The sequence below is a fragment of the Chionomys nivalis genome, chromosome 1, assembly GCF_950005125.1.
Source record: "Chionomys nivalis chromosome 1, mChiNiv1.1, whole genome shotgun sequence".
NCBI lineage: Eukaryota > Metazoa > Chordata > Mammalia > Rodentia > Cricetidae > Chionomys > Chionomys nivalis.
The window spans coordinates 4,588,903-4,615,193 of NC_080086.1; the positions used below are offsets into that span (position 1 = coordinate 4,588,903).

Sequence of the window (26,291 nt, forward strand, 5' to 3'; positions counted from 1 at the left end):
TCACCCATGTAAGTTTAATTCACGACATGAATTAAACAAGTAAGAAATTGAGGCAGAGAGCACTTGGACGCTCACCCAGGTTGACCCTGCTAGGAAGTGGCAGGTTTGACAATGCCAGAAAGAGCTTATGAAATGGGCATGTGTACCTACTAACACTGTTTCAAGAGAGATGTGAGCAGTTCCTGTGAGAGCCAGTTCTAACACTGATGTAGGAGGGTCTTTATCTATCTGTTGTTTCATTGGTTGATTAATAAAGAAAACTGCTTGGCCTGATAGGTCAGAACTTAGGTAGGCGGGAAAGACAGACAGAATGCTGGGAGGAAGAAGGCAGTGAAGCAGACGATATAGCTCTCCTCTCCAAGATGGACACAGGTTAAGATTCTTCCTGGTAAGTCGCCACCTTGTGGTGCTACACAGATTATTAGAAATGGGTTAATCAAGATGTGAGAATTAGCCAGTAAGAGGCTAGAGCTAATGGGCCAAGCAGTCTTTAAAAGAATACAGTTTGTGTGTTGTTATTTTGGGTGTAAAGCTAACTATGTGGGAGCTGGGCGGGACGAAAAGCAGGCCTGCTCACCTCCTTCCTACATAACACTAGCTCTGAAGGACACTTCAGGGCCATGGCTGCTGCAGTCAGATGGATGGAACTCACAGCCAAAGGCTGGGGGGGGGGAGCGATGCATGGCATGGGGTTTCTGAGGGAAGGGTGCCTCCCAAAGCCACTCATCTCAGCTAAGCAGGGCGCACGCTAGGGTCTGAGTGCAAATACTACCTGACCCCAGAGTCTGAGGGGCGAATAGCAGCATGGTAATAATGGCTGTTTAGATGGGAGAAGGCTGGAAATGGTATCCTAACAGTATACACAAGCTTAGTGGTTGATAAAAACTGGTCTTTAAAAGAAACATTTTTATTGAAGTATAACATATTAGAGAAAATTCAGATATCCTAGGTAAGAATTTGGCAAAATGAATGCATCTACCTATGCACCTCCAAGACCAAGTGCCCTTCTAGACCTGATCCTCTGCAAAGGCAACTACCACGACAGGTGTGGGCACATGGAAGTTCACGCAGTGTGTCTGTGAGCCTGGCTCATGCTGCAGAGCAGCAATGGCTTACTCTACCTGCAGTAGAGATGCTCGTGGTAAAGGACCATGGTGTCTTTTCTTAGCACTGACAGGCACTTGGGCTTCCAGATGCAGACAACTCAAATGGAGCTGTGGAGCAAACTGCTGCACTGCAATCACCTGCTAGCTCATCGCTGTCCACACTGCCTCTGCTTGCACATCACTCTGTATACTATCACCACAGGAAATCCTTTTCCAAATACAGTCCTACTAAAGAGATTTCAGGTCTGTTCAACACACAGCTCTGCAGCTTCTCCATACTGTACTTCCCCCACCCCTGGAAATGTTTCTGATTTTTTGCCTCCTAATTCTCCACAAACCAAGTCCTTTGTCACAGTGACGACACAGGTGGACACAGCACCCACGTCTGTAGAACTGGACAGTAACTGCACAGATGGTGGCAAGGAGAAGCACAGGCACACTGAGGACTCTAAGTGGGAGGACTTCAAACGTGTTCAGCATCAGAGCCCTTCCTCTGACTGCTCAGACTCCTCGGTGCTGCTAAGTCACACCGTTAGTCGACGCTATGGAGCATATGAAACCCTGCAGTGTGAACCTCAGAAATGACACCCAGGTGGCGTTAAGACACGGAGGCTACTCTCTCATTTGTACTCTGCAGCTTCCTAGGAGTTTAAACAAAACAGTTACTGAAGCAGTTTCCCGGATATTGTTTTGTTTTTAACATTTAGGGGAAATAGCCAAGCAAATCATATTTATGGAAAAGGAGATAGAAAAACAATTATAAAAACTGTGTCTAATACCACTTAGAAGTGAAAACATTAACCAGTATTGTATGAAATTGTCTCAGAAAAGATGTTCCATATCACATAATAAAGCTTTTCTCTCTTAAAATAAGTTCATCAAAACAGAGCGAAGGTCACTAGTGAAGCAGCCAGACTGGCTCTGCTTTACCTTAGGTGAAGGTAAAGCAGAAATAACCAAGGAGTTTGAGGAAATCTGAACGGAGGGAGCAACGGTACCCAGCACCTGGGCAGCCCTTCTGAGGCACGGAGACAACGTAGAGAACCCATGCTGCATCCTGCCACTTCTCAGGGCCACAGGCTCCACATGCACTCTCCTCTCAGCTCGGTTCTCGTGTGTATGTGTGTGTGTGTGTGTGTGCGTGTGTGATTCATACATGCACATACCATGGTGCATGTAGCAGTCAGAGACTTGTGGAAGTCAGTTCTCCTGCTCTACTATGTGGATTCTGGAACCGAACTCTGGCTCTCAGACTTGGTAGAAGGTGCTCTTATATGCAAAGTCATCTTCCCAGCCTTGACAAATTCTTAAGTTTCTGTATGTTTCTTTTTTAAGTGGAAAAAATATAAATTAAAATTATTTGACTGAAATTTATATTATTTCAGAAAAGATCCTTATTAAAGGTTATGCTCATAGCATATTCTGGGGAAAAGCTATCACATCCTTGTATTTTAGGTGATAAACATTGTATAGTGAGGTGGTAGCACGGCCTAACAGGACCTGAAATGTTCATCCAGGTGCCATAAATGTCCAGTGCTCAGAACCAATAAAGCATCACCACACACACACACACACACGAAGTAAACAAACACAAAACAGCTGACATTTATCTTAAGACTGGACATTAAAATTTCCAAAACATGGGCTGGAGAGATGGCTCAGTAGTTAAGTGGTTAAGAAGACCTGGATTCAGTTCCCAGCCCCCACACAGCAGCTCACAGCTGTCTGTGACTCTAGTTCCACCCTTACATAGACACACAAGCAGGCAAAGCACTAATGCTCATCAAAAAAATCAAAACACAGTAGCCAGCAACTTCCTGTCTCAGTAAGATTCTGCACTAAATAAAATAGTAAGTCAAGTTTTGGATATTTTTAATTTGTAAGAGTGACAGGTAGTTCTGTAGAGCTGCACAGAAAACTTAGAACTGTGTACTTAAAAGAGAAAAATCAGACACAATACATCACTGTCTCAGCGCAGAGCGATGCCGTTGAGCCTCTTCCTCTTGCCCAGCTTTGAGACTGCACACGTACAACAGCTGCCCATCATGGGGATCCAGCTAACTCACTAGCACCTCACTGCATACAAGTGTGTTATGTGTGCATATGGAGGGTATGTGTGCACACACGCTCTCTACTTTCTTGTCGGCTGCGGGAACTAGAGGACAGTGTTTCTGTCACATTCTACAGGGACGGGAGCTTGTAAACCACACAGTCTGAAATGCACTGTCCAGCCGAAACTGTTAAGGTCTACACAGCCACCTGATTAAAAAGATGCTGAATTTCTGATCATCTGAGTTTTCACACATTCAATAGCCCAACCGAGATCCCAAGGAAAAGCACAGACCTCTGAAAACAAATCAAATGTGAAACCCTAGAAGAACGTTTGAAAACTGAGAACTTTTCAAAAGAATCTGGCTTTGTTTAGGTGTAATTAAATATTCAGAGGGAAAGGCATGGATTGAATAATAAATTTAGACAATGGGGTCAGACCCCAGGGGCACAGATTTGCGCATCATGGCCTAACAAAATGAACTGGGAGGTGCGCCTCAGCCGCTCACAGAACAGGAAGAAGCATGTCTGCTGGGTCAGCAGCTGACGGACAGGGGTCCAGGAAAGGTGGTCAGGGAAGTCTGCTTCTGCCCCACAGACCGTGAAGAAGGACAGACTCCAGGTCAGCTGTGCTGCCTCCCAGTGCTGCAGCACAGCCCCATCAGAAAGGCCATTTCCTCTTTCCTCTTCTGCTGCCTTTAGAGAACTTCAGGCCGAAGGGCCTGTGCCTTTGTTTCCTCCTCAGGTAAGAGTTCACCTGACAACACTTTCTCTCACTCGCCACCCAGTAACCCTCCTCCACCTCATGATACTAACTCATTTTCTAAATTTACTTAGCAGTGGCAGAGCATCTGAGAAAATTAAGTTGACTAAGTTTGGGGCTCAAATGCAAAAAACCAGTAATTTGTTCTAGCTATTAATCTAAAAATATTATATTGAAGACATGACAATTTTCTGATTTCTTTTTTAAATACCAAGACTGGGCACGCACGCGGGGGATCGGGTGTAGATAGGCCAGCGGGTAAGAACACTTGCTGTGCGAATGGGAGAACATGGGAAAATCCCTAGCACCTCACACAGAAGCTGGCCATGGCCACAGACGCCTGTGCAGGGCAGGGCAGGGCAGGGCAGGTGGGACGACCGTTGGGGCTTGCTTGTCACCAGCCTATCTCCAAGTTCAGTGCAGATTGTGTCTCAAAGGAATGACAGGGATAGAGCAGCCACACACACAGCCCATATGTGCACACCACAAACACAGCAAGAAAATGAAGTCAGGACTAATACGTTTACATTAGGAAAACAACTACACTAGTTACCATCGCATCACAGAACACCCGAGATAACCGACTCACAGAGGAAAGCCTGTGGTCTCAGAGTCTGCGGTGACCTGGTAACCAGGGCTGCCATGCATCTGTTGGGGATGCTGAGGACAGGGGTGCAGAGCAGAGAGCACCCACTTACCTCACAGGTCTCACGGCCCTCACAGGATCTGCGAGACCCCTGGCCCTACTTCCTTAAAGTTACAAACCCTGCTAGCACCACTCTGAGGATCAGCATTTAAAAACGTGCTTTTGGGGCTGGGGGCATCCAGCATTTACCCTATAGCAAGAATAAAAGTCCAAACGTCAGAACACCAACAAAAACGAAACACAGAAGCTGTTCTAAGTAAGTACCCAGATGTTCAGGGAATGGTCAGAGACAAGAAATGCTGACAATTCGCCAACTTGCTTTCTTTTTCTTTTTTCCCTTTAATACAGGCTTCTCTGTGTAGCTCTGGCTGTCTTAGAACTTGCTCTGCAGTCCAGGCTGGACCTGAATTATAATGTGACCCATGGACTCTGTGCTAATTATACCGGCTCGGCACAGGGGCAGGTCTTCTGTGATGTGGTTACGTCATCAAGACACAGCGGACAAACACACTCTATAAACACTCTATACAGATAGGTGAATCACCTGATTTGTCTCAACTGAGCCACTGGTTGAAAGTTTATTTAAATAAATCCACTTATGAAGTAAATATGAGGAAAACACAAAAGTCCTCTCTTCGTCTCCAGTCATAGGTAATTTTCTTTAGAGTCACAAGGCCAGGATGCTGAATAGAAATCTGTATTACTAAAAATGTCATGCTAGCCATGGTGGAGGCAGAAGCACAGGGATCTCTGTAAGTTCAAGACCAGCTTAGTCTACACAGTGAGTTCTAGGACAGCTAGGGTCCTAGAACAGGTTCTCACAGCTACACAGTAACATCCTGTCTTAAAAAGTTTGTTTAAAGTCAGCAGAAGATGACTTGGAAACCATCAGCCACCAGTGCTGCTGACACATTGGAGACTGAATACCATGGGCAACAAGTGGTTTACACCAAGTGGTTTACAACTCCTGGTAAGGCCTTCCGAATTTTCAGTTTAAAAACTTCAAATGTGTTGCCAAGTGTTTAAATGATTTATGTAATACTCACCCACACCCTCATCAAACAAAAACCTCCAAAGATTCCATGGCAGGGGTTACTGAACTGCTCAGGAGCTCAGGCAACCAGAACTAGACAGGGAGCTAAGTCTAGACCTCAACCTTGGAGCCCCAAGCCTCTACAGAAGGGCATGGCATCACAGCCACCCATGCTCTTAAGCTCAGGTCACTGTAATATAGTAGGTGTTAAATGAAGAGGTTATGCCCCACCTTGAAGGAAAACCAGAAAGGAGATTATCCTGTTTAAGCAACACTAACCGCAGGACGCTGTGAAAGCCACCTTACAGATCCAGACTTACTGATTCAGACTACAACAGCATGGACCACACATCACAGGGACAGGAATCCATGGTCACAGCTGACCACGGGAACAGCCACACTGCCCATCAGTTCATAGGTACTGGTCCCTCACATGAATTATTTTTAAACTGGTCAGAAGCAAACTTTGGGAGTATAAACATTCTGACGAACACAGAGACAGATGACAAATGTCGGTAAGGAAGTGGGGAAGCAGGAGCTCTCCCTCTCTGCTGGCAGAAATGCAGACTGCCGCAGCTGTCCTGGGAATCAGCTGGGACCACCTTTCCAAACCTAGTGACAGAAACCACAGCTATGTCCTGGATGGGGAGTGAGTGCAGACATGCAGGAAGGGCTCTGTGCAGGTGTAATAAGTCTTATTGCTCCCCAAAACTAGAACTCATTTTCCCCAGAGGGAACAATGAAGCCAACGTCACAGAAACACACTCCTTGCTCTTCTTTTCTGGAAGCCCTGAAGCTCTTGCGCTTTCCCTCCCACCCCCATGCTCAACACAGAAGCCAGAAGCGCCTGCTGCTGGCCTCACTGGTGTGCAGGGGGAGGGAAGCAGAGTGGAGTCACATACATACAACAAAAGTATTGCAGTAGGCTTCGTAAAGCTCATGTATTTGATTAAGAACTTCAAAAACTGTATCAAGCTGAAAAGCATGAGGCAGCAAATTCACCGACTCACCTTACAGGCATCTGACAGATGGCCTTTACCCTCTAGGTCAAAGGTTCTCAACCTGTAGGTGGCAACCCTTTGCCAAACCTCTATCTCCAAAAAAATATTTATATTATGATTCACGACACTAGCAAAACTAGTTATGAAGTAGCAATAAAATAACGTTATGGTTGGGGTCACCACATGAGGGACTGTATTAAAGGGTCGCAGCAATAAGAAGGTTGAGAACCACTGCTGTAGGTAAAAATCTTTTCTTATCACTGAGTCTGTGCTAAACTTTTGTGAGCATTAGTTGCTATAAACTATATCTTACTTTGGAGAGTTGTGGCAATTATTCTTGATGTTTCATTACAAGTTTTAACGGCATTTCCCCAACTGCCCAATACTTCTGATAAAAATTAGTAGAGGCGCAGTCATCTAGAGCTGTCCCATGGGTGTGGCCAGTTTTACTCTTACATAGATGGTCCAGTGACAGCAAGTTCCCCTCTACATCTCTGCTAAGAAGAATTCTACCTGCAACAGACATAAGAACGCTCATTTCACAGTCAATATTCAAGAAGAGAATGAATGTACTGTAGAGGAGAAAACACCCAGAGACACTCTGAACAGATGGAAACACCTCTGTGCTCTGCTCCTCGGACTGCACACGGATATGAACTTCATCAGAAATGGTTGAAAGTGTCAGTAACAACGCATTCTAGCTCCTTTCCTTGACCAAAACCCATCCCAGGTCACCTGGCACTCCAGGGGTTCACACAGTCAGTATTAATGCATATGTGGGGTCATCCCAGGTTACCTGGCACTCCAGGGGTTCACACACTCAGTATTAACACATATCTGGGGTCATCCCAGGTGATTCTGTCACTCCAGGGGTTCATCACTCCGTATTAACACATATCTGGGGGCGCTCTATCATGATAGAGAGTGGATGCTCCTCACTACTGCAGGATAATAAAGCCCACATTCTTCACACGGCCGACTTTCCTGCAACATCATCTTCAGCTGCTGTGAGACAACATGTGCCTGCCCTGTGCATTGTTTCCTGCGCATTGCTTTCTGCTCAGAACATCTTCCTCCTGCCCCCCCCCCACTAGTGCTCAGGTAAATTGGTGGGAAGGAGGGGCACCAGATATATAATGAGAGAAAATAATCCACAGACGCAATTTCATTGTTGTTATAAATTTATAAATGCAGACCCCAGCCCTGAAAAGGCCAACTAACATGATGCAATACGGTTCACAATGGTGGAGCAAGGACCCACAGAGACTGACACTAAAGTACCAGACAGACACACAGAGTGCACAACAGACCTCACCTCCACCCAAAACACACCAAGAAATTGTTACACGAAGATATTATTGTTATCAAGGTGAGTGACACCAACATTCACCCTATAGACTTCTCTTTTTCCTATTAAACAATACTCTAACATTATACTACTGCTGTTTTTTTAGGTAACCATTGATATTTTACAAAAATGTCACATGCTTTAGGATGAGTAAATCAATGCATTGCAAGTTTGGACAAAGATCGAAGGCCACCTTTAGTCTGTGAAAATGAAAGATGATGTATATACAGTCTGTGATTTTTATATTACCTGGTGCTTCAACACTAGCTTAGACAGACAGCACGTCTTTTTAATCCCAGGAGCTGAGTGCAGAGTGGAGCCCGTGAGGCTGGGGACAACTGAGTGCAGAGGGCACGCTGAGCCCTGATGAGGCTATGAGCTCAATCCCAGCAATAAAACAACAGAGAACAAAGTGAATGCCGAACCAAGAGGTCCCCCTCATTCCCAGATTCTGTGATGGCCTGAGACCGGGCTACAACATTTGGATAAGAAACTGACTGGAGCTCTAGACATTGCGAAGGACAAGACTGGCCCTGAATGTGGGTGGCATCAGCCAAGGGAAGCCGAGGAGGCTGGGCCTGCCTAAGCTTGTTCTGTGCTTCCTGGCTGCTCCAAGCTGCTGCTGCTCCAATGCTCTGCCTTCACAGAACTTCCAAAGTGGTGATACTAAATCAAGACTGCTTCCCTGGAAATCATCTGTGCTGTTCTGTCAGAGTGGCAGGGGGCCGATGAGCGCGATGGTGAAGATGAGCGGTCCCTGAGTTTGGCTGCGAGAAAGCAAGCACATACGCAGCCTGCGCTCTGCAGCGCACCTCTACCGCCTTTATTAACCCATCATGTAATAGTTCAGCTTCAGCAGTGCAAGGGTCCAGATGTTTGCTCTAACAGCTTCTGCAGACACATCAGGTTAATATTAGACACGTAATCGCTGGTTTTGGAGCACGGCCACATGCTGTTTAATTACACTGGCACTCCGGGCATTTCAACCACGGACAGAATTTCTCAGCTGACATCCCATGTGGAAGAAGCAGGGCGGGGTAAAAGAACTGGATGCTGATGGGATGCATCTAGCTCTTCCACTTTTAATAAGCCTGCAAGTTTTATGGATTAAAAGTTTCTTAGGCTATGACTAGCTAAAAAAAGGACACTAAAAATTGCTAGAAAGCTAGGTGTGGTGATGTGCGCCTTTAATCCCAGCACTTGAGAGTCAGAAGCAGGTGGATCTCTGAGTTCAAGGTTAGCTTGGTCTACAGAGTGAATTCCAGGGCAGCCAGTGATACACAGAGAAACCTTGTCTCCTCCCCCACCCCCCCAAAAATAAAATAAAAACTGCTAGGAAAGAAAGTTTCTGAGTCTTTGCTATGCACAAATGTAGAAATTTCCATTTTTTTAAAAAAAAATTTCTTGTCTAAAAACAATCTGTGTGTTTTAGAACATGTGACAGTCACAGAGGACTCTGAAGAGCCCCAGACCCTGGCTTTGGGGCACACACTCTATGCAAGCAATATGTTTTGTATGAACAATTCAAGCTTCCCTGCCTGTGTGATTTTCAACATTTTTCTATAAATGTAAGCGATACTGAATTAAGAGTTTTAATGTACATTAATATGATGTAGGTGGGTCTTCTATCTATCTGTTGCTTTCATTGGTTAGTTAATAAAGAAAACCGCTTGGCCTGATAGGTCAGAACATAGGTAGGCGGGGAAGACAGAACAGAATGCTGAGAGAAAGAAGGCAGGGAGGCAGTCGCCATGCCTCTCCTCTCTGAGACTGATGCAGGTTAAGATCTTTCCCGGTAAGCCACCACCTCGTGGTGCTACACAGATTACTAAATATGGGTTAAAGCAAGATGTGAGAATTAGCCAATAAGAGGCTGAAACTAATGGGCCAGGCAGTGTTTAAAAGAATACAGTTTCCATGTTATTATTTCCGGGGCAAAGCTAACTGTGCGGGGAGCCGGGAGGGACGAAAAGCAGGCCTGCCCACAGCTCCTTCTACATTAATAACTCAATTTCTCCTACTTCCTTCTATGAAAGAATTAAGTACCAACATACACAATAATACCATATCAAACTTCCTGAAAGACCTTTCAAAGTCAACACATAAAAACAAGCAAGGCATCACAAGAAAGGGTCCCCAGGGGGATAAAAAGCTGAGGCTGTGTCAGGAGGACAAGGCAGTGAAGCAAGGGTGCGGGAACTGTCATCTAGAAATCCCCAGATACAAAATGCTCAGCACCCAGACGGTCTGCTGCTCACTCCTTTTCAGGGGTGCCGAAGGCTCCATCTCAGACTCTGTGGTGGCTTGCATTATGCGTGTCTCACTCAACACAACCCAATGTGACGCTGTACACATAAGGAAATTGGTGACTTTCTTTGAAAAGCTTAGAAAGCAGGCATTTAAGTCAGGTGGAAGTCCTGGCTTCCTGGACACTGCTGAGTAAGAAAGTCCCAGGAGCATAGAGCCTTCGCCTTTCACACTTTCCAGTCCAGATCTGACCTCTCATGCCCATCAAGGAAGCAGCTGTGGAAGGATTCCTCTGGCACCAACTGCTCACCACCCTTCCTGCCAACAACAAAGGCTCCCACCTTTATTATTTGTAGCCACTGACGCCTCTCTGCAATCTACCAGGCCCCAGCACTCTCTCACCCTGACTGTACAGTACAGACGATTTCCACAGTAATGAACCTGTGCACAGACACTTGTGGGAGCTGGAGACACGGCAGTTGCTGCTCTTCAAAGAACACAAGTTTGGCTTGCAGCACTCATGTTCTTATCCCACGCTGCCTGTAACTCCAGTACCAGGAGACTGTCGCCCTCTTCTGGCCTCCACTGGCAACTGCTCTCTCCTTGTGTTGTTACAATGGGGCATTGAAATGCCATGTTTCTACAAAATGATATTAAAATATTGAAGACAGGCTTATGAAGTTAAGACGTCTTAGCTTATCAGAAGAGTGGTTAATAGTCCAACAACATAATAACTAGGTATTCTCTGGTCTCCAAGAAGCTTTCTTGTGATATTATTTGGTCATATTTTATGATACTGATACACATACATGCTACATGGTGAGAAAATAAATTCTTGAGTTTTTTAAATAAAGGCACAATTTGAGAATTACTTACCTATCAAAGTGGTCAGAATCACCTCTAGTTATTAAAGGAAATACTTCTCACTCAAATGATACACTCTTCTATTCCATGCAGGTACCTACCGCAGGAGTTCCTGCTATGGAGATGTACTGCACCATGACTGTCATGGCAGACAGTCTGAACATGAAAAACACACTCAATGCCACACCTCACCTGGACAAGTAACCTTAAAAGCCACACCCTGAAACCTGCAAGAACTTTCTTAAGACAGATACAAGCGAGTAAGCTGGCTCATTTTTGGTTCTTGCAGTCCTATTCCAGGACTGCAAAGTGAAAACAACATGGGTTTGTATTCCTACAGAAATACTTCAAACCCCCAGCCTCCCCATTTTTAAATCTATTGACTTTTATTTTATGTGCTTTGGTGTTTTGCCTGCATGTGTGTGTCTGTGTGAGGGTGTCAGATCTTAGAATTATAAACAGCTGTAAGCTGCTATGTGGGTGCTGGGAATTGAACCCAGGTCCTCTAGAAGAGCAGTCAGTCTCTAAACCACTGAGCTATCTCTCCAGCCCCTGAGCCCATGGCTCTTAATCAAAGATATTTTTTCTTCTTCCTGTAAGCGGCCAGAGGTGACCCGTGAAGATGGTTCGCTACTCTCTTGACCCAGCCTACAAAATCATGCAAATCGAGAGGATCAAACCTTCGGGTTCACTTTAAGAACACCCGTGAAACGGCCCAGGCCATAAAGGGTATGCATATCCGAAAAGCCACCAAGTATCTGAAAGATGTCACTTTGAAGAAGCAGTGTGTGCCATTCCGACGGTACAATGGTGGAGTCGGTAGGTGCGCCCAGGCCAAACAGTAGGGCTGGACACAGGGTTGGTGGCCAAAAAAGAGTGCAGAATTTTTGCTGCACATGCTGAAAAATGCAGAGAGCAATGCTGAACTGAAGGGTTGAGATGCGGACTCTCTGGTCATTGAGCACATCCAGGTGAACAAAGCACCTAAGATGCGCCGACGAACTTACAGAGCTCATGGCCGGATTAACCCATACATGAGCTCCCCCTGCCACATCGAGATGATCCTCACTGAAAAGGAACAGATTGTTCCAAAGCCAGAAGAGGAGGTTGCACAGAAGAAAAAGATATCCCAGAAGAAACTGAAGAAACAAAAACTTATGGCACGGGAATAAATTCAACATGAAATAAATGCAGATAAAAGTAAAAAAAAAAAAAAGATATTTTTTCTTGTTTTCTGAATAAGACATTATTTTGCTCACAGGGGAAAGCTACTAAGAATGCTTTCACCATCGAGTGTAAAGCCCAACTATTAATCCCTACATATTACACTCACCTACATCCTCACAAAGGGGAGAGACAGTTGACACATTTTGTTTTCCACAGTATAGGCTCTCTGTAAGTAACCCAACATGCTTCTTTTTAAAAGTGGGTCTCAAAAAACTAAACTTTGAAAGACTGATAAGAGCAGAAACTGACAAAAGGCTGCACTTACTGGCAGACTGAAGCAGTTAGGAATACTCCCTTCTAGGACGCAGCCAACTTACACACCAGACAGCTGGCGCGAAGACAAGCGGCAGGCGAGGGTAGAGATCAGACAACATAGTCAGCGCTTTAACCAAGAGGAATGATAGACTCTCTACTCAGAATGGCAAAATACTTCAGTTAAAATCGAACTTTCAGGTTTTATTATTAGACAAGAATGACAGGAATTGGGAATACTTGGGGTCTGGAATTAAGGCTGACTGCACAGAGGGCATGTGTGATAGTGATGAGATGCTGTGTGTAAACATGTGGGAAGTCACTTACGGACATGGACCCGTGTGAGCGAGGCCACAAGAACAGACAATGCAATCTAACAGACAGAAATGAGCTTTCCTGTGAGTGTGGGGCTTGTGGCTTCAGCCACCAGAGGTCAGTCTTCCCTAGAAAGAGGCAAGACAATGCTCTACTGCTATTTATCTGTGGAGAGTGATCTCACCCATCTCTTAGAGCAGGCAGCTGAGGACAGAGCTGAATGCAGCCCCAGAGGCTAAAACTCTGTCCATAATGAAGCTAAGTCCCATTGCTGAGGGGCAGAGAAGGGGGCTGTGATTCCCTCACAGTAGAGATTTGTGGAACCATTACCAAGCAAGTAAGGCATAGCCTGGAAGGCTTTCCAGTTCTCACTGCAGAACCATAACCACTGGAGAAGCTGGAGGGCTTTCCAGTTCTCACTGCAGAACCATAACCACTCCTCCTAGGCACTCTTGACCTAGACTGCAGTAATGTTTCCTGTTGCTTCACGGAGGTTGCCTCACGGGGCTGCTTCAGGGTACAGCACACTCATTTGAACCAAACAGAAGGAGAAGAGCCTGGACTGGTGGTGTGTGCCTGTAACTCCTAGCACAGCAGTGGTGGTGGTGGTGGTGGTGGTGGTGGCGGGGGGGTGATAACTCTGAAAGCAGCCTAGGCTGCGCAGCAAACCCTGTCTCAAAACCAAACTAAAATAAAAAACCAGTCAGAGAAGCTTGGTCCATCATGAGCCTTGAACAAAATACCCTGCTCCACCTCACAGACAGCAGTGGAGACTCCATCAGTTCCACTATTTAAGGGAAGGTCTAATTATGGCCACAAGCAAGAAGCTCCAGGGAGGGCCACAGCGCTTCTTGATGATTTCATGTACACAGCAGCAAAGAACAACTTGGCATAGACCATCTGGTTACCACAGGGTTAACCCAGCAAAACACCATTCCTTACTTCACTACAGAAAAACCACAAAGAGCCCAGTAGAGAGTGAGCGACTTCTTCATTAAGTACCTGCTTGGAATACATTGTATCCACAGCACTGAGGAAATTACTGCCCACCAATCTGCCTTCATGTAGAGCTTCTTCGATGCAAAAGTTAAGTGTGTTCACTAAAAATATCCAGAAAATCGGCACGGCTTTGAGAAAATAAAACCGCTGAAAACTCCACCGAGGATGGGAAAATGAGGATGCATGATACATTTTAGAACACATACAATCTACATTGACAGTTTACTTTATAATTTACCCCCATTTATCCTCAGGGAGCACAGTTCTGACAGCATCACCAAGAACCCTGTGCTGCAGTCTGTGCCTCCTGTAACACCCTCCTCTTGGGATGTCGCTATAGCGTCAACGCTCTGGCTTCTCCTCCACACTCTTGTCCTGACTGCATAACCATCCTCCTAATCTTCTCCCATCTGATCCTTCCCCAGCTCTCACCACCTGAGGATGCTCCCTTTTAGCATCCTCTATGAATATGACTATGAATACCCATGCTCATCCTCTGTCCTCCTCTCTGACGGCAGCCACTAGGAAGACTGTGGTTGGTGAACCTTATGTACAATAGGTCCCTGATAGGCATGTTGTCGAGGTAACTTACAACAGTAGGTCACTGATAAATGTCAGACTTTCATTAATGATTTAATGATTAATAACTTGCAAATCTAACTTCCAGGAAGCTCTTTGTTCCAAGGCCAGTCAGACCCACGTGGTAGCAGCAGTCTCTTATCTATGAAGGGCAGGTTAGTCATTACAGAGGGTTTAAGCTGTGAATCCTAACCACGTAACTTTGATACACTTACACCAAACAAGTTGGTTCGTTTCCTAGATTTTTAGAGTCCATGCCTTCTCTTTAGGGGTTTACTGGTCCTTCTGTCTTTCTTGCTTAAAGTTAAGCATGAGAAATTGCCGGACCATCCAGTTTGTTTGATTAACGCGTTTCCTAAGATACCACTAGCATTCCATGAGTCACTAGCTAAAGAGTTTAAGTTGACTGTGTAGCCATTACCACAATCAATTTTGGGGCTGTTCTCACCCTCCACAAAAAGGCCTGAAACCCATTAGTACTCACTTGCCACTTCCCATCAAAACTCTAGCCCAAGGCTTCCAGAAGACAAAAATTCCCACAACCCCACTAGAGTGGGGATGAAGGAGTGATTGAAACATTTAAAAACACACACACAGCTGAATTTACACAGGGCTCCGACTTCTTTATGCTGTGATTTATCTCTATCACAAAGGGCTACACTGCCTCCTGTTCAGGCTCTCACAGAAACAACCCCGCCTGCAGGTGCATCTCTGTGACCGGCTCTTTAGTGAGCACAGCACTTTCCATGCCCACCTATGCTCGAGAAGCTGAGGCCCTGTTTCCATTACCGCCCAGCATTTCATCCTTCTGCTGTTTCTTCTCGGTGCCGAGTGCTCTCAGGAGCACCATTGGGTAGTTGTACATGGAGATGTGCTAATGTACTTGGGCGCACTTGAGCTAATTAAGGCAATTAGTTTTGAACTAGGTTGTAAGAGATCTTATACTGTGTAGAAGTAAGTCCTTTGTAAAATATTTGCAAATATTTTCTATTACAGAAGAGTTTCTTGTCACTTTTTTGATGGCACCATTTAAACCCAAGTTTTACTTCTGATGTTTACTTTCTTCTTCTTCTTCTGTTGCCCTGGCACTTAGTGTCATATACAAGGAGCTGCTGTCTGGTTTCTAAGGATTCACACCTTAGTTTGAGAGTTTCTGATTCCTCATCTTTAAACCTGTCCTTACTTCCCTTTGGTGCACATGAGAACTGGACCGCCTCCGTTCCTGTGCACTCGATCCCTAGTGTACACAAGATCGGCTGCCCTTATTAGGGCTTCAGTTTTCTCAATAATGTTTATAGCATTTGGTTTCTAGCATCTATAATTTTTGTGAAAATACACCCTAAGCATTTTATTGTTTTTCATTGTGGTATATGCAGAGATTTGAATCTCACTGTGTGTCAGCTCCGCACCAGTGTGCAGAAACACAGGATTGTGTATCTCCCCCTGCAGCAGCACTCCGCAGAGGATCCTGTAGGATTCTCTATGATTATTCTACAGCTCCACCCTTCCTCTTTCCCTTTGCCTCAGCATGGGGCCTAAATCTGCCAGGGTGAAAGTCAGCTGGAGAAAAGAAAGGCTTCCCGTGAGAACTGGGGTGTAACTCAACCCCTCAAAGCCATCCATATTGTAAAAGACTCCGGTGACTGCAGTGCCCACCAGGAGATGTGGAATAGCCGGTGACACTAGCTAGGGCGCTGGAAGGGTCTGGTGGGCAGGTCGCTACCTGCCCTGGACCCAGGGTCCACCAAGGCCTGTTTCTTCAGAGAGGCGTGGAACAAGAGTATGAGTTTGGCCACAGTCACTTCCTGCTGAGCTGTGTCATCTTCCGTGATTCCAAGTTTCACTAAGAAATTAAAGTCACATCTTTAATTGTTAGTAAGATATACATTTGGGCTTATCACACAGTATAGTTTATTGTATCTTAGCACATGAATTTTAGTGTTTTACAATTTTTATTTTTATGTGAGTGAACGTTCTTTAGGAAGTCAAAAGTATCGGGTCCCCTCAAGGAGAGCGAATGTAGTTCCTGGAAACTGAACTCGGGTTCTCTGGAAGAAGAGGAAGGGAGCAGTCTCTCCAGCCTGAACTGTCCTTCTTTAAATAAGGGATGGTGCTGGGCAGTGGTGGTGCTGGGCAGTGGTGGTGCTGGGCAGTGGTGGTGCTGGGCAGTGGTGGTGCACACCTGTAATTCTAGCCCCGGGAGGGAGGCACAGCAGCTCATCTCAGGCTCAGTTCCAGGCCAGTCTCGTCTACAGAAAGGAAGGGAGGAGAGAGGGAGGGAGGTAGTGCTGTAGTAGGGTGTTTCTTTAAAAAATTCATACTCAGATACTTTTTTTCATACTCAGATACTTTAAATTATTTTTAAATTAAAAGATGGACCTTCTAAAGATGACCAGGGCTAGAGCTACTTCTGTTCCAGAAGAATGAAGGCCTGCAGGAGGCCACGCCCATCGCCTGGGGTGTGCTGTATGTGTGCTTACATTCTAATGACCACAGCAGAGAAGAGGGTGAAATAATACAACTCTTTTAAAACAAAGACGGCTTTGACAGTTACAAGAAATATTAAACATTAGTCTTTTTTGTCAAACACTGTAGATGTTTATTTATGCAAGGAATTCAATCTTTTTATCTCCCCTACCTTTCAAGACTTTCCTGCAAATCTTTTCTCCCACCACCACCTTGCAAAGTCTTTATGCCAATGTTAGCCTCCAGCTGGTAATTCTGTGTACACAAAGACACTTAAGTGACCCCCGTGGTCAAGCCTTCTTTCTTTCCATCACATCCTTCGCTTGATTGAAAACTAGCTAATTACAAAGACCATGAGGTTGGACCCCAGTCAGTGGGGGAAGCCAGTCACTACCTGTGCTAGAATGTGAGCTTCCCGCCTGTGTGCTTGGCGCATTCCTGGAAGAAAGAAACTGCCTAGGTGAGCTACTTTCTCTCTGGTCACATATTCTTTGTGTGTTACCCAGATATGCTTGTTTCTATCACAGTGGCGCTCCAAGATCCCCCCTCAAGTCTACAGACAACTTCAACAACACTAACAGTTTCCTAGAACCAGAGTAACGACAGGGCTAACAACTCAAACCCTTCCCAGACATCCCAACAGAAGTGAAGTCAAAGTGGGTATCTTTGCTTCATGAGAGCTCTGTTGGGCTATTATTATTACTGGACATTGCTTTATGTGGTCCAACTTAACCCTCTTGCCTGTTCTATGAAAATAGGTCTGAGCTCCTAAGGATTTCCTCTGAATAGTCAAACCTCGTGAAGGTTTGGCAAAGGAACACTAGTGAGTATGGAGCAGGTTCTACCTTCTGGTAAGTGTAGCCGCTCAGAAGGAGGCTTTCCTGGTGTGTGGGCCCTGCGGCAAGGGCAGTTTCTTCAGCACCCCCCCCCCCCCCCCCCCCCCCCCCCCCCCCCCCCCCCCCGCCTTCGAGTCCACAGAAACCACCTAGGGCATTTTCTGTCAAGAGGCTTCATCAGCAAGGTAGAGATTCTGGTAAATTCCACCAACAAAGTGTCTGTATCCAGGGAGCCCCCACTGGGATTTTCCTGAGTGATGAGGCCTGTCTCCTAGGAACAGGACCTTAGCCTTAGGAGCAGTGCTGCTGCGATCAGCCCCACAGCCTTGGCAACTCTCGGACCTCTCCTTGATTTCTAACTCTAGTTCCTGTGGTCAGAGTGGCACAGACCCTCTCCTGCAGACATTCAGAACCACAGCAGTCCTGCAATGGGTACGTGATAGCAACCTCTTCATGTGCGAAACTGGACATACACCCAGCTACAATCAACAATAATGATTTAATATAAAAATAAAACAGCTTTTTGGGTTTTTAAAAAAATTTTCTCTGTCACTGTCCAGATTTTTGCTCTCATGGGAACCTGAGGAAGAATGTTTCCTTATTCAACATTATCCAGGGGAGGAGGAGAGAGTTCCCACTGAAATACTGACAATAAAAATGAAGCGAATTCACGAATAAAGAGAAGTATACGCCCAGAAAAAAATAAAAATAAAAGAATTAGGTCAATTTTATACACCATTAGAAATGAAACTGAAAAGGCAAGGAACTCAGCTGATGAGTGAACTTCAGACAAGAACTCCACTGTCTCGGGAAAATGATGAACATAGAAAAGATACTACCACGGGGCGAAAGGAAACGAGAGGAAGAAGGAAATATCTTCACACCATACTGTGTGGATGGACACGGTGCCAACTGCCACCACACAACTTTCTTTACAAGCAATCTAAACTGCAGACGGAAGTGTTGGTGATTTCTGAGATGTTAGACTGTACAGCTCCTAAGAACAATGCGCTCACTCAAGGTAAGGTCTAAACAGAACTCGCCATCTGTACAGCTGTTTACTTGAAGATTTTCATATGCAGAAACCACGCCTTCTCATCAGAGCCCCCTGCCAGGGCTTACGTCCCAAACCAGGCCGTTTAAGAACAGAAAGCAACAGTATTCAGATTAATGAAGATGGCATTGCAAAAATAAAATCTAAACATGAGGATGACCGCACAGGGTTATTGGGAGATCTGAGCAAATGCTTACTGTACATCTAAAGGCCCTTATCCTGGTGCCTAGAAGCAAAACAAAGCAGGAGTTAGATTTTTAGAACCAGAGAGATTAGATAGATAACCCAAAACAAGCCAAACGAAAAAATAAAACAAAATAAAAAGCTAAACAAGAAACACTAAATCAGATTTAGGCTGTGAGATTTTTCAGGTTTTCAAAAGTTTGAAATAAACATCACTGACTCCTCCCCATGGTGCAGGAGAAAGCACACTTCTTGCTTCAGGTAAGCTCAGAAGCTCAAAACCCAGACTCCAACCTAAAAGACTGTGACGGCCTGACAGAGGCACAGGATGGAAAGAAGGGTGACCAGCACTGAGCAGGGATCAGAGACTCCACTGCACACAGGCTGAGCTCGTGCCCTCTGGGTCTAAAGAAGTCCTCATCAATAGAGAAAAAGGGGATGTGACTGAGAACAGGCAGAGGAAATCTGAAGAAACCCCACCAGCATGTTATTTCGCTTAATTTCATTTATTGTTTTTTTTTTACAAAAAATATCCAAATAAAATAATTTCAATAAGTAACTTTATGTTTTACACACACACACACACACACACACACACACACACACACACACACATCTGTCTGGCACCATTCCATTTCGGTGTCTTTGTGGCCAAGTGGCCTATCAATGGAAATATATTTCATATAAATTATTTTCTATTTCTCAGTTTTCTGTCCCTGACAGAATTTTACTCAGAGAGTAAAATTGAAGAGTATCTTCTAGAAGTTTAAACACTGAGCAATATATAGGAACGAGACATTTTTACTGTGGTATTCCTGTGTCTGGCCCCAGCTCTGGCCTTGAGCCCCACACTGAGGTGCTCTTCCATAAGCCTATGGGGATGCAGGACCTTAGATCAAGGGTAAGGGGCGCAACTACAGCATCATTTTGACTAAGCATGGAATTTTTTTTTTAATTTAAAATTTCAAAGTGATGCCTTTAATCAGAGGAGAATAACCAAAGAGTTATAATATTTACCTTAACAAAATTTTATATTTTACTTTTTTAAATTTTATCTTGCAGCCTTATAGCCAGTTATTGCTTATTATATAAAATTTATTTCGCAGATCCATTTGAAAAATTATTTTAAAATACGATGAGATAATTTGATTATATGTTTATAGTCGACTAAAATATTTTCCACATGGAAGTGACTTTTAAATGCTATTAAAATGGAAATAAGTTGTATTAATCCCAACTGTCCACACCAGTCAAGATTTACATAGAAAATTTTGTGTGTTTATTCTTCTTCTAAATCAGAGCAATGATGTATCTGGTTTATTATTTCTCAAACACACTGGCTCAATTTCAGCATCCCAGTAGAATTCAAGAGAAAGTTAAACAGAGGCGTATTCACAGTTAGGCATGTCACATGTTTATATGATGTGTTAAGCCTGATGAGCTACAGATGTCAAAATGAAGGTCGAAAGGGCCCATCAGGCTCAGCATGAGCATCTATCATCTATTAGTGATGTCTGTATGGTCAGAAAGAGCATGCCCCTGACATAGTTTAGCATCCCTGGGATATCTGACCCTGCTCCTCATTGGCTATTGGCAGTTTCCTTGCTCTAGAATGGGAATAATAATCCTTAAGTTTGTCAAGACCAAGTAAAAATGAATATGAATGCTTAAAGCAGGGCTCATCATGCCACAATCACATAACTGGCAACCCTTATTAGTATCCTATTGCAATCTACATTTCTCAGAGCCGATTACTGATCGGTCACTTAGATGTTCTGAAACAAATTGGCTGCTGTGGAAGCTGAGTCCTCACTAGGAAGCTACAGCACATAAGAACAGTGCGGTGCCCCGTCCGGCAGCACACAGGACAGTGCGGTGCCCCGTCCGGCAGCACACAACAGTGCGGTGCCCCGTCCGGCAGCACACAACAGTGCGGTGCCCCGTCCGGCAGCACACAGGAACACAACTGCACAAAGCACTGGGCCCACACACAGCACTCAGCTGTACTCCCTCCATTCTGGGCCTGCTCAAGCAGTACGGAAACATGCCATTTACTCTGATGAGAAATGACGGTTACAGAAATAGAACCATTTTTCTTCCTGGAACTACTCACCTACCTACCAAGTATGGGGTAAAAACTCGTAATTACATTCTGCTAAGGATATTTAGCACTAGCTACATTAAAGACTTCACACATAAAACTTGCTTTAGTAACACAGTGAATATCATAAAACACTTTTAAAACTGAGATGTTAGGAAATGCCACCACATATCATAACCAGCAAGAATGAGCACAGCTAAAAGAGACACGTGTTTTTGTTATATAAAACAGTGTTTCCATAGCCAGTAAGTGCCCTGTCTTCCCACACCACTGGAAATGCCACCCCAGCTTACTGCTCCAATGCCCTGTTACTGAGCTGAATAAAAGGACAGGGCACGGACTAGCAGTCAGCAGACTGTCCACGGTGTACTTTTACCATTGGTTTGGAACTACCTTGAATATGTATGCGGTGGTTTATTGTTCCATCCACAGGGCACAGACACCACTCACAAGCCTCAGTTCCCCCAGGCGGTAACCGTACAGACGGAACTGGAAACTAAGGACATGAGAGGGGCTGGGGCCCAGTCTCCAGGCACAGCAAGACACAAGAAGGCTGCCTGTTTACTGACCTGAGAGGCCAGATGAGAGCAGACCCCATGGAAATCATGCCCTGACCACATGAAACCTCCACTTGCCAGCCTACACTTCCGGATCCAAGGGCAGAGATGGAACAGACTGCGCAGTTCTTAAACTCACGTGGAAAGAAACATCACAAATGTCTCAAGTCCAAGAAAAAACAAATCGGGATACTTATCATAGTCATTGGTTTTTAAAATCAACTCACTAACTGCACGAAATGCACAAGCACCATCATACCCGTCAGGCAGGAGGACGGAGGCCGCTGTTCAGAGCTCAAACATTCCCTGCCAGCTCCAGAGCTCTGCAAAGAGCAGTGGAGCCTGGGGTTCTTGTGCTCCTGTGTTGAGCCCTTTGCAGAAGGCTCACTACGCCAGGCTCTGTCCTAAGTGCTCCACATGTGCCGATTAGTGTGATTCTCAAAAGCTCTTCCAGACAGGTGTCACTGTCACTTTCCCAAGAGACTTCCTCAGAGCACTGCTCATCACCCTCCACTGCCAGGGAGCCAGGACTCGAATGCAGACACTCTGGGGCCAGGTATTTAGCTAACGTGCTTACTGTTCAAGGAAGAATTAATGTGGCACCAAATAACTTCAAAGAGCAGTTACTCAGTGGGACGGCTTAGTGCTTGCTGCACAGGCCTGGCAACCTGGGTTCAACCCCTGGAGCCCATGCAAAGATGGAAGAAAAGATCAGTCCACAAAGTAGTCTTTTGACCTCTACCTGCACACATCCTGGATGTATACACTAAAATACTAATAAAATAAAATAAAACCATTTACCAATGGTCTACTTAACTCTTCCCTGACCTGTGATAAACACTTAAGGACACTGCACAGAAGTTCATGTATTGGTGTGCTGAGCTACTTAACCAACGCCAACAAGTAGGTAGTTTACTAATCACACATCGGGTGTGTTGTATGATGAGGACCTGCCCTGCTCGCAGATGCCACCTTCCTGCTACACTGTCACATGGCAAAAGGAACAAGGCAGCTCTCTGTGGTCCATTTCATACGGGACTGATTCCACTTATGACCTCTCAGAACCTGTTCACTTCCCAAAGACCACACCCCCTGAGACTCCACCCCCCTGTGCTGGTGGAGCAGAGGGAGGGGAGCACACACAGACCACACCTCCTGAGACCCCCCCTGTGCTGGTGGAGGGGAGGGGAGCACACACAGACCACACCTCCTGAGACCCCCCACCCTGCGCCTGTGGAGGGGAGGGAGGGGAGCACACACAGACCACACCAGGCCAAAACTCATCATATTTACTGGATTCTCTTGATTGCGGGATGGAGGGCAGATCTGAAGGGAGGTCTGGCAGAACAATCCACTCCTATCAAAAATACTACTGTTTATCAGGGAGAGTCTTCTGGGAAGGAGCTGACCAAGCTTTCCAGAAAATTCTTAAAAGGGTCTGGTACACAGACTGGCTAGATCCAGTATTCCCTCTTTTCAATGGGGATTTCTCCCATGGGCACACAGAAGAAGCTGAATTAAACTACAGCAAAGCTTACTAAATGGTGGGCTATGACCAGATATTTCTAATGTAGGCTGGTTAAATGAAGTCCATATCGTGTTGTGGGACTGAGTGTAGGGTCATGAAGATTCTGACCACAGTGAAGTCTATGGATGCACGATGACCACGAATTAGCTCCAGGTCAAACGTGTACGTGCACTCTGTTTCTGGACGTGCTCACTCATGCTGTCCTGTGACTCCACTGCAGATGGAGTTGTGAACATACACAATGCACTCTTAGCAGTGCACGCCATCATGTCACAACCACCAACACTGCCTAATACACCGTGGCTCAGATACAAGACAACTGTGCTATGGTGGGAAGTGCTCTTACCATACAAAGCATTCTGCTCACAGAAATGGCGGTTTACCCATAGGAGACAAAGCCCCCCTTCCTGCCATAGTTCCTGACACGCTTAGTCTGTCTGTGTACGGCACTGCTAGATACACAGCACCTGGAGCGTGCCCATCTCACGGTCTTTAATAAATGGTAAAATCATGTTTATTAAATAATTATTTAAGAAATAACTATAGTTTATTATCATTAAGTGTATTACATATCGATTTTATATGTATTTATAACCACAGTTGTGTAAAAATTTCTCAGATGGAAAGAAGTCGCTAGTGGAAAACCTTAAGCAGCCCTGAATTAGATAATGAGGGGAAGGAGGTTGGGCTAAGCCAAAGCAAATTTAACCAATCTTCAATGGATAATATGAGAAGTGATCATTAGGAAAACAGAGCTTCACAAAAACAAGTGCAGCACCCATTCCCAGGATGCGGGGAACTGGGCTGCTGGCAGATGGGGACCCACTGTGCGTGTACAATGTGAGGTGGCTTCTCTCCCAGGCGCCCATGCAGTTCCTGCACAGCCTGAGAATGGCGCTCCTCTGTCCTGTCTCCGGCTCATTTTGGCAGAGCTGGTCACAGAGGAAGGGAGGTAAACTATGTGTTCTCAGAAACTGCTCATGGAGATGAGGTGACCGGTTCTCCAGCCCTTCCTAGTTCCTCATCAGGTTTTTATTTAATTTTTGGCTAAAGCTCATGGCCTTGGCTGGCACCTGACCCAATCGTCTCCATGGAAGAAAAACAAGCCCTTGAGAGTGAGAAGTCTTCCAGCTTGAGGGCTGAGAGTCATGGGAAGCATTTGCCCCTGGAGGTCCTGGCACAGGCATGCCTGGAGAACCATGCCCACTCCAGGGCCACTCTCTCTGCCATCTCCTTCTGTCCTTACCTGTGAGGTCAAACACCTAAGCAGCTGTATTAGGGCTTTTACTGCTGTGAAGAGAAACCACGACCATGGTAACTCTTACACAGAAAACATTTAATCGGGGTGGCTCCTTTACAGTTTCAGAGGTTCACTCCATTATCATCGTGGCGGGGAGCATGGCGGTATGCAGACAGACTTAACAGTGAAGCTCAGAGTCCTGCGTCTTGACGCAGAGGGAAGAGGAAGTCAACTGACTGTCACATTGAGAGAAGCCTGAGCAAGAGACCCCAAAGTCTGCCCCACAGTGGCACCCTTCTGACAACAAGGCCACACCTCCAAATAGTGCCACTCCCTTTGGGGGCGTCTTCTCTCCAACCCCACAGACACCCTCCTCGCAGTCTGCAGTCTCACGTCCTGCACGGGCTTCTGTTTCTTGTCCCTCTCTGCAGGAAAATTCCTCAGTTCTCACACATTCCACCTTCTCTCAGGCTTGTTCCTGCCAAGCTCTTGTTCCTGGTACTCAAAGTGACTCTTACCAAGGTCATGAGCTTGGACCACTCAGGAGTACAGGTTGGAATGGATCATGATGGCTGGGCTGCTGCTATGTCAATCCATTTGCAGTAGAAAAGGACCTGAAGGACAGGTACACGGGAAAACACTGGACTGAATGAAAGAGATGGCACCCACTCCACAGACCTTCATTTACTCCTTACACAATAGACAGCCATATTTGAACCAGAAGGAAAGTCCAGGGAATGCTCCAGTCCCAGACCATGCAATAATTTCTTCAGCATCAAATCTCAGTCTCAACAATACCCCCAAGCAACAACAACAACAAAAAAAGTTCAACTTCTGTGTAGTTGCTTACAACATAAGTGTAAACTACAATGAGAGATATCCAAGAGGGTGGGTGGTGTGAGAGGCCCAGCCTCCCTAAGACTGGAGACCAATCTGTATGAAATTCTAATTTACTGGTTGTAAAAATCACTAAGCTTCTGGAGAGGATGAACCAAATGTCTTTTGACAGAAAAGAATAGAAATGGCAATAATTAATAATTGGCTCACACTGTGCACTTTCTATATGCTTGGAGCCACTGCATTGGCTCACACTGCACTTTCTATATGCTTGGAGCTGCTGCATTGGCTCACACTGCACTTTCTATATGCTTGGAGCCGCTGCATTGGCTCACACTGCACTTTCTATATGCTTGGATGATGGAGGAAGGTCATTGGTTAAATAATAAAGAAACTGCCTAGGCCCATTTGATAGGCAACCCTTAGGTGGGTGGAGTAAACAGAAGAGAATGCTGGGAGAAAGAAGCCGAGTCAGGAGTCGCCATGATTCTCCCACTCCAGACAGACGCAGGGTAAGATCTTTCCTGGTAAGCCAGCTCGTGGTACTACACAGAATATTAGAAATGGGTTAGATCAATATGTAAGAGCTAGCCAATAAGAGGCTGGAACTAATGGGCCAGGCGGTGATTAAAAGAATACAGTTTCCGTGTAATTATTTCAGGGCATAAGCTAGCCATGTGGGTGGCCGGGTGCCGGAGACGCAGCCCCACCCAGCCCTGCCGCTCACACTTCAACAGAGTGGCACCCAACGTGCTAATGAACTCCACGTAAAACCTGAGAGAGCTTAAAAAGGACAGAGAGAAAATTTAAGACAGCTTTATGCTGTTTGTGGGTTGTGTGCGGCAAAGAAATTGTCCTGACTCAGCAACAGGAAAAACTGGCTGTTTTAAAATACCGGCTTTCTGGGCTGTGCCGCCATCGAGATCTCTGTCTGGCTCCTGCGGGAGAAAGAGTCTTTAAATGGAGCATTTGGAGTAAAGTGCTACGGCTTGCTTGTGGCAATGTGGACTACTGTGTGCCTGGAACTGTGAGTGGTTCAGGGGCACCAAACGGCTCAGAG

At 45.5% G+C, this 26,291-nt stretch overlaps 1 protein-coding gene and 1 pseudogene across 1 annotated transcript in view; one reads left to right on the plus strand and one right to left on the minus strand.

Annotated features, from left to right (window-relative positions):
- The window catches only part of Rassf8 (Ras association domain family member 8), an 84,248-nt gene that overhangs the window by 25,655 nt on the left and 32,302 nt on the right, over nt 1-26,291 (minus strand). The window lies entirely within an intron of this gene.
- Nucleotides 11,680-12,246, plus strand: LOC130875490 (60S ribosomal protein L17-like; annotated as a pseudogene).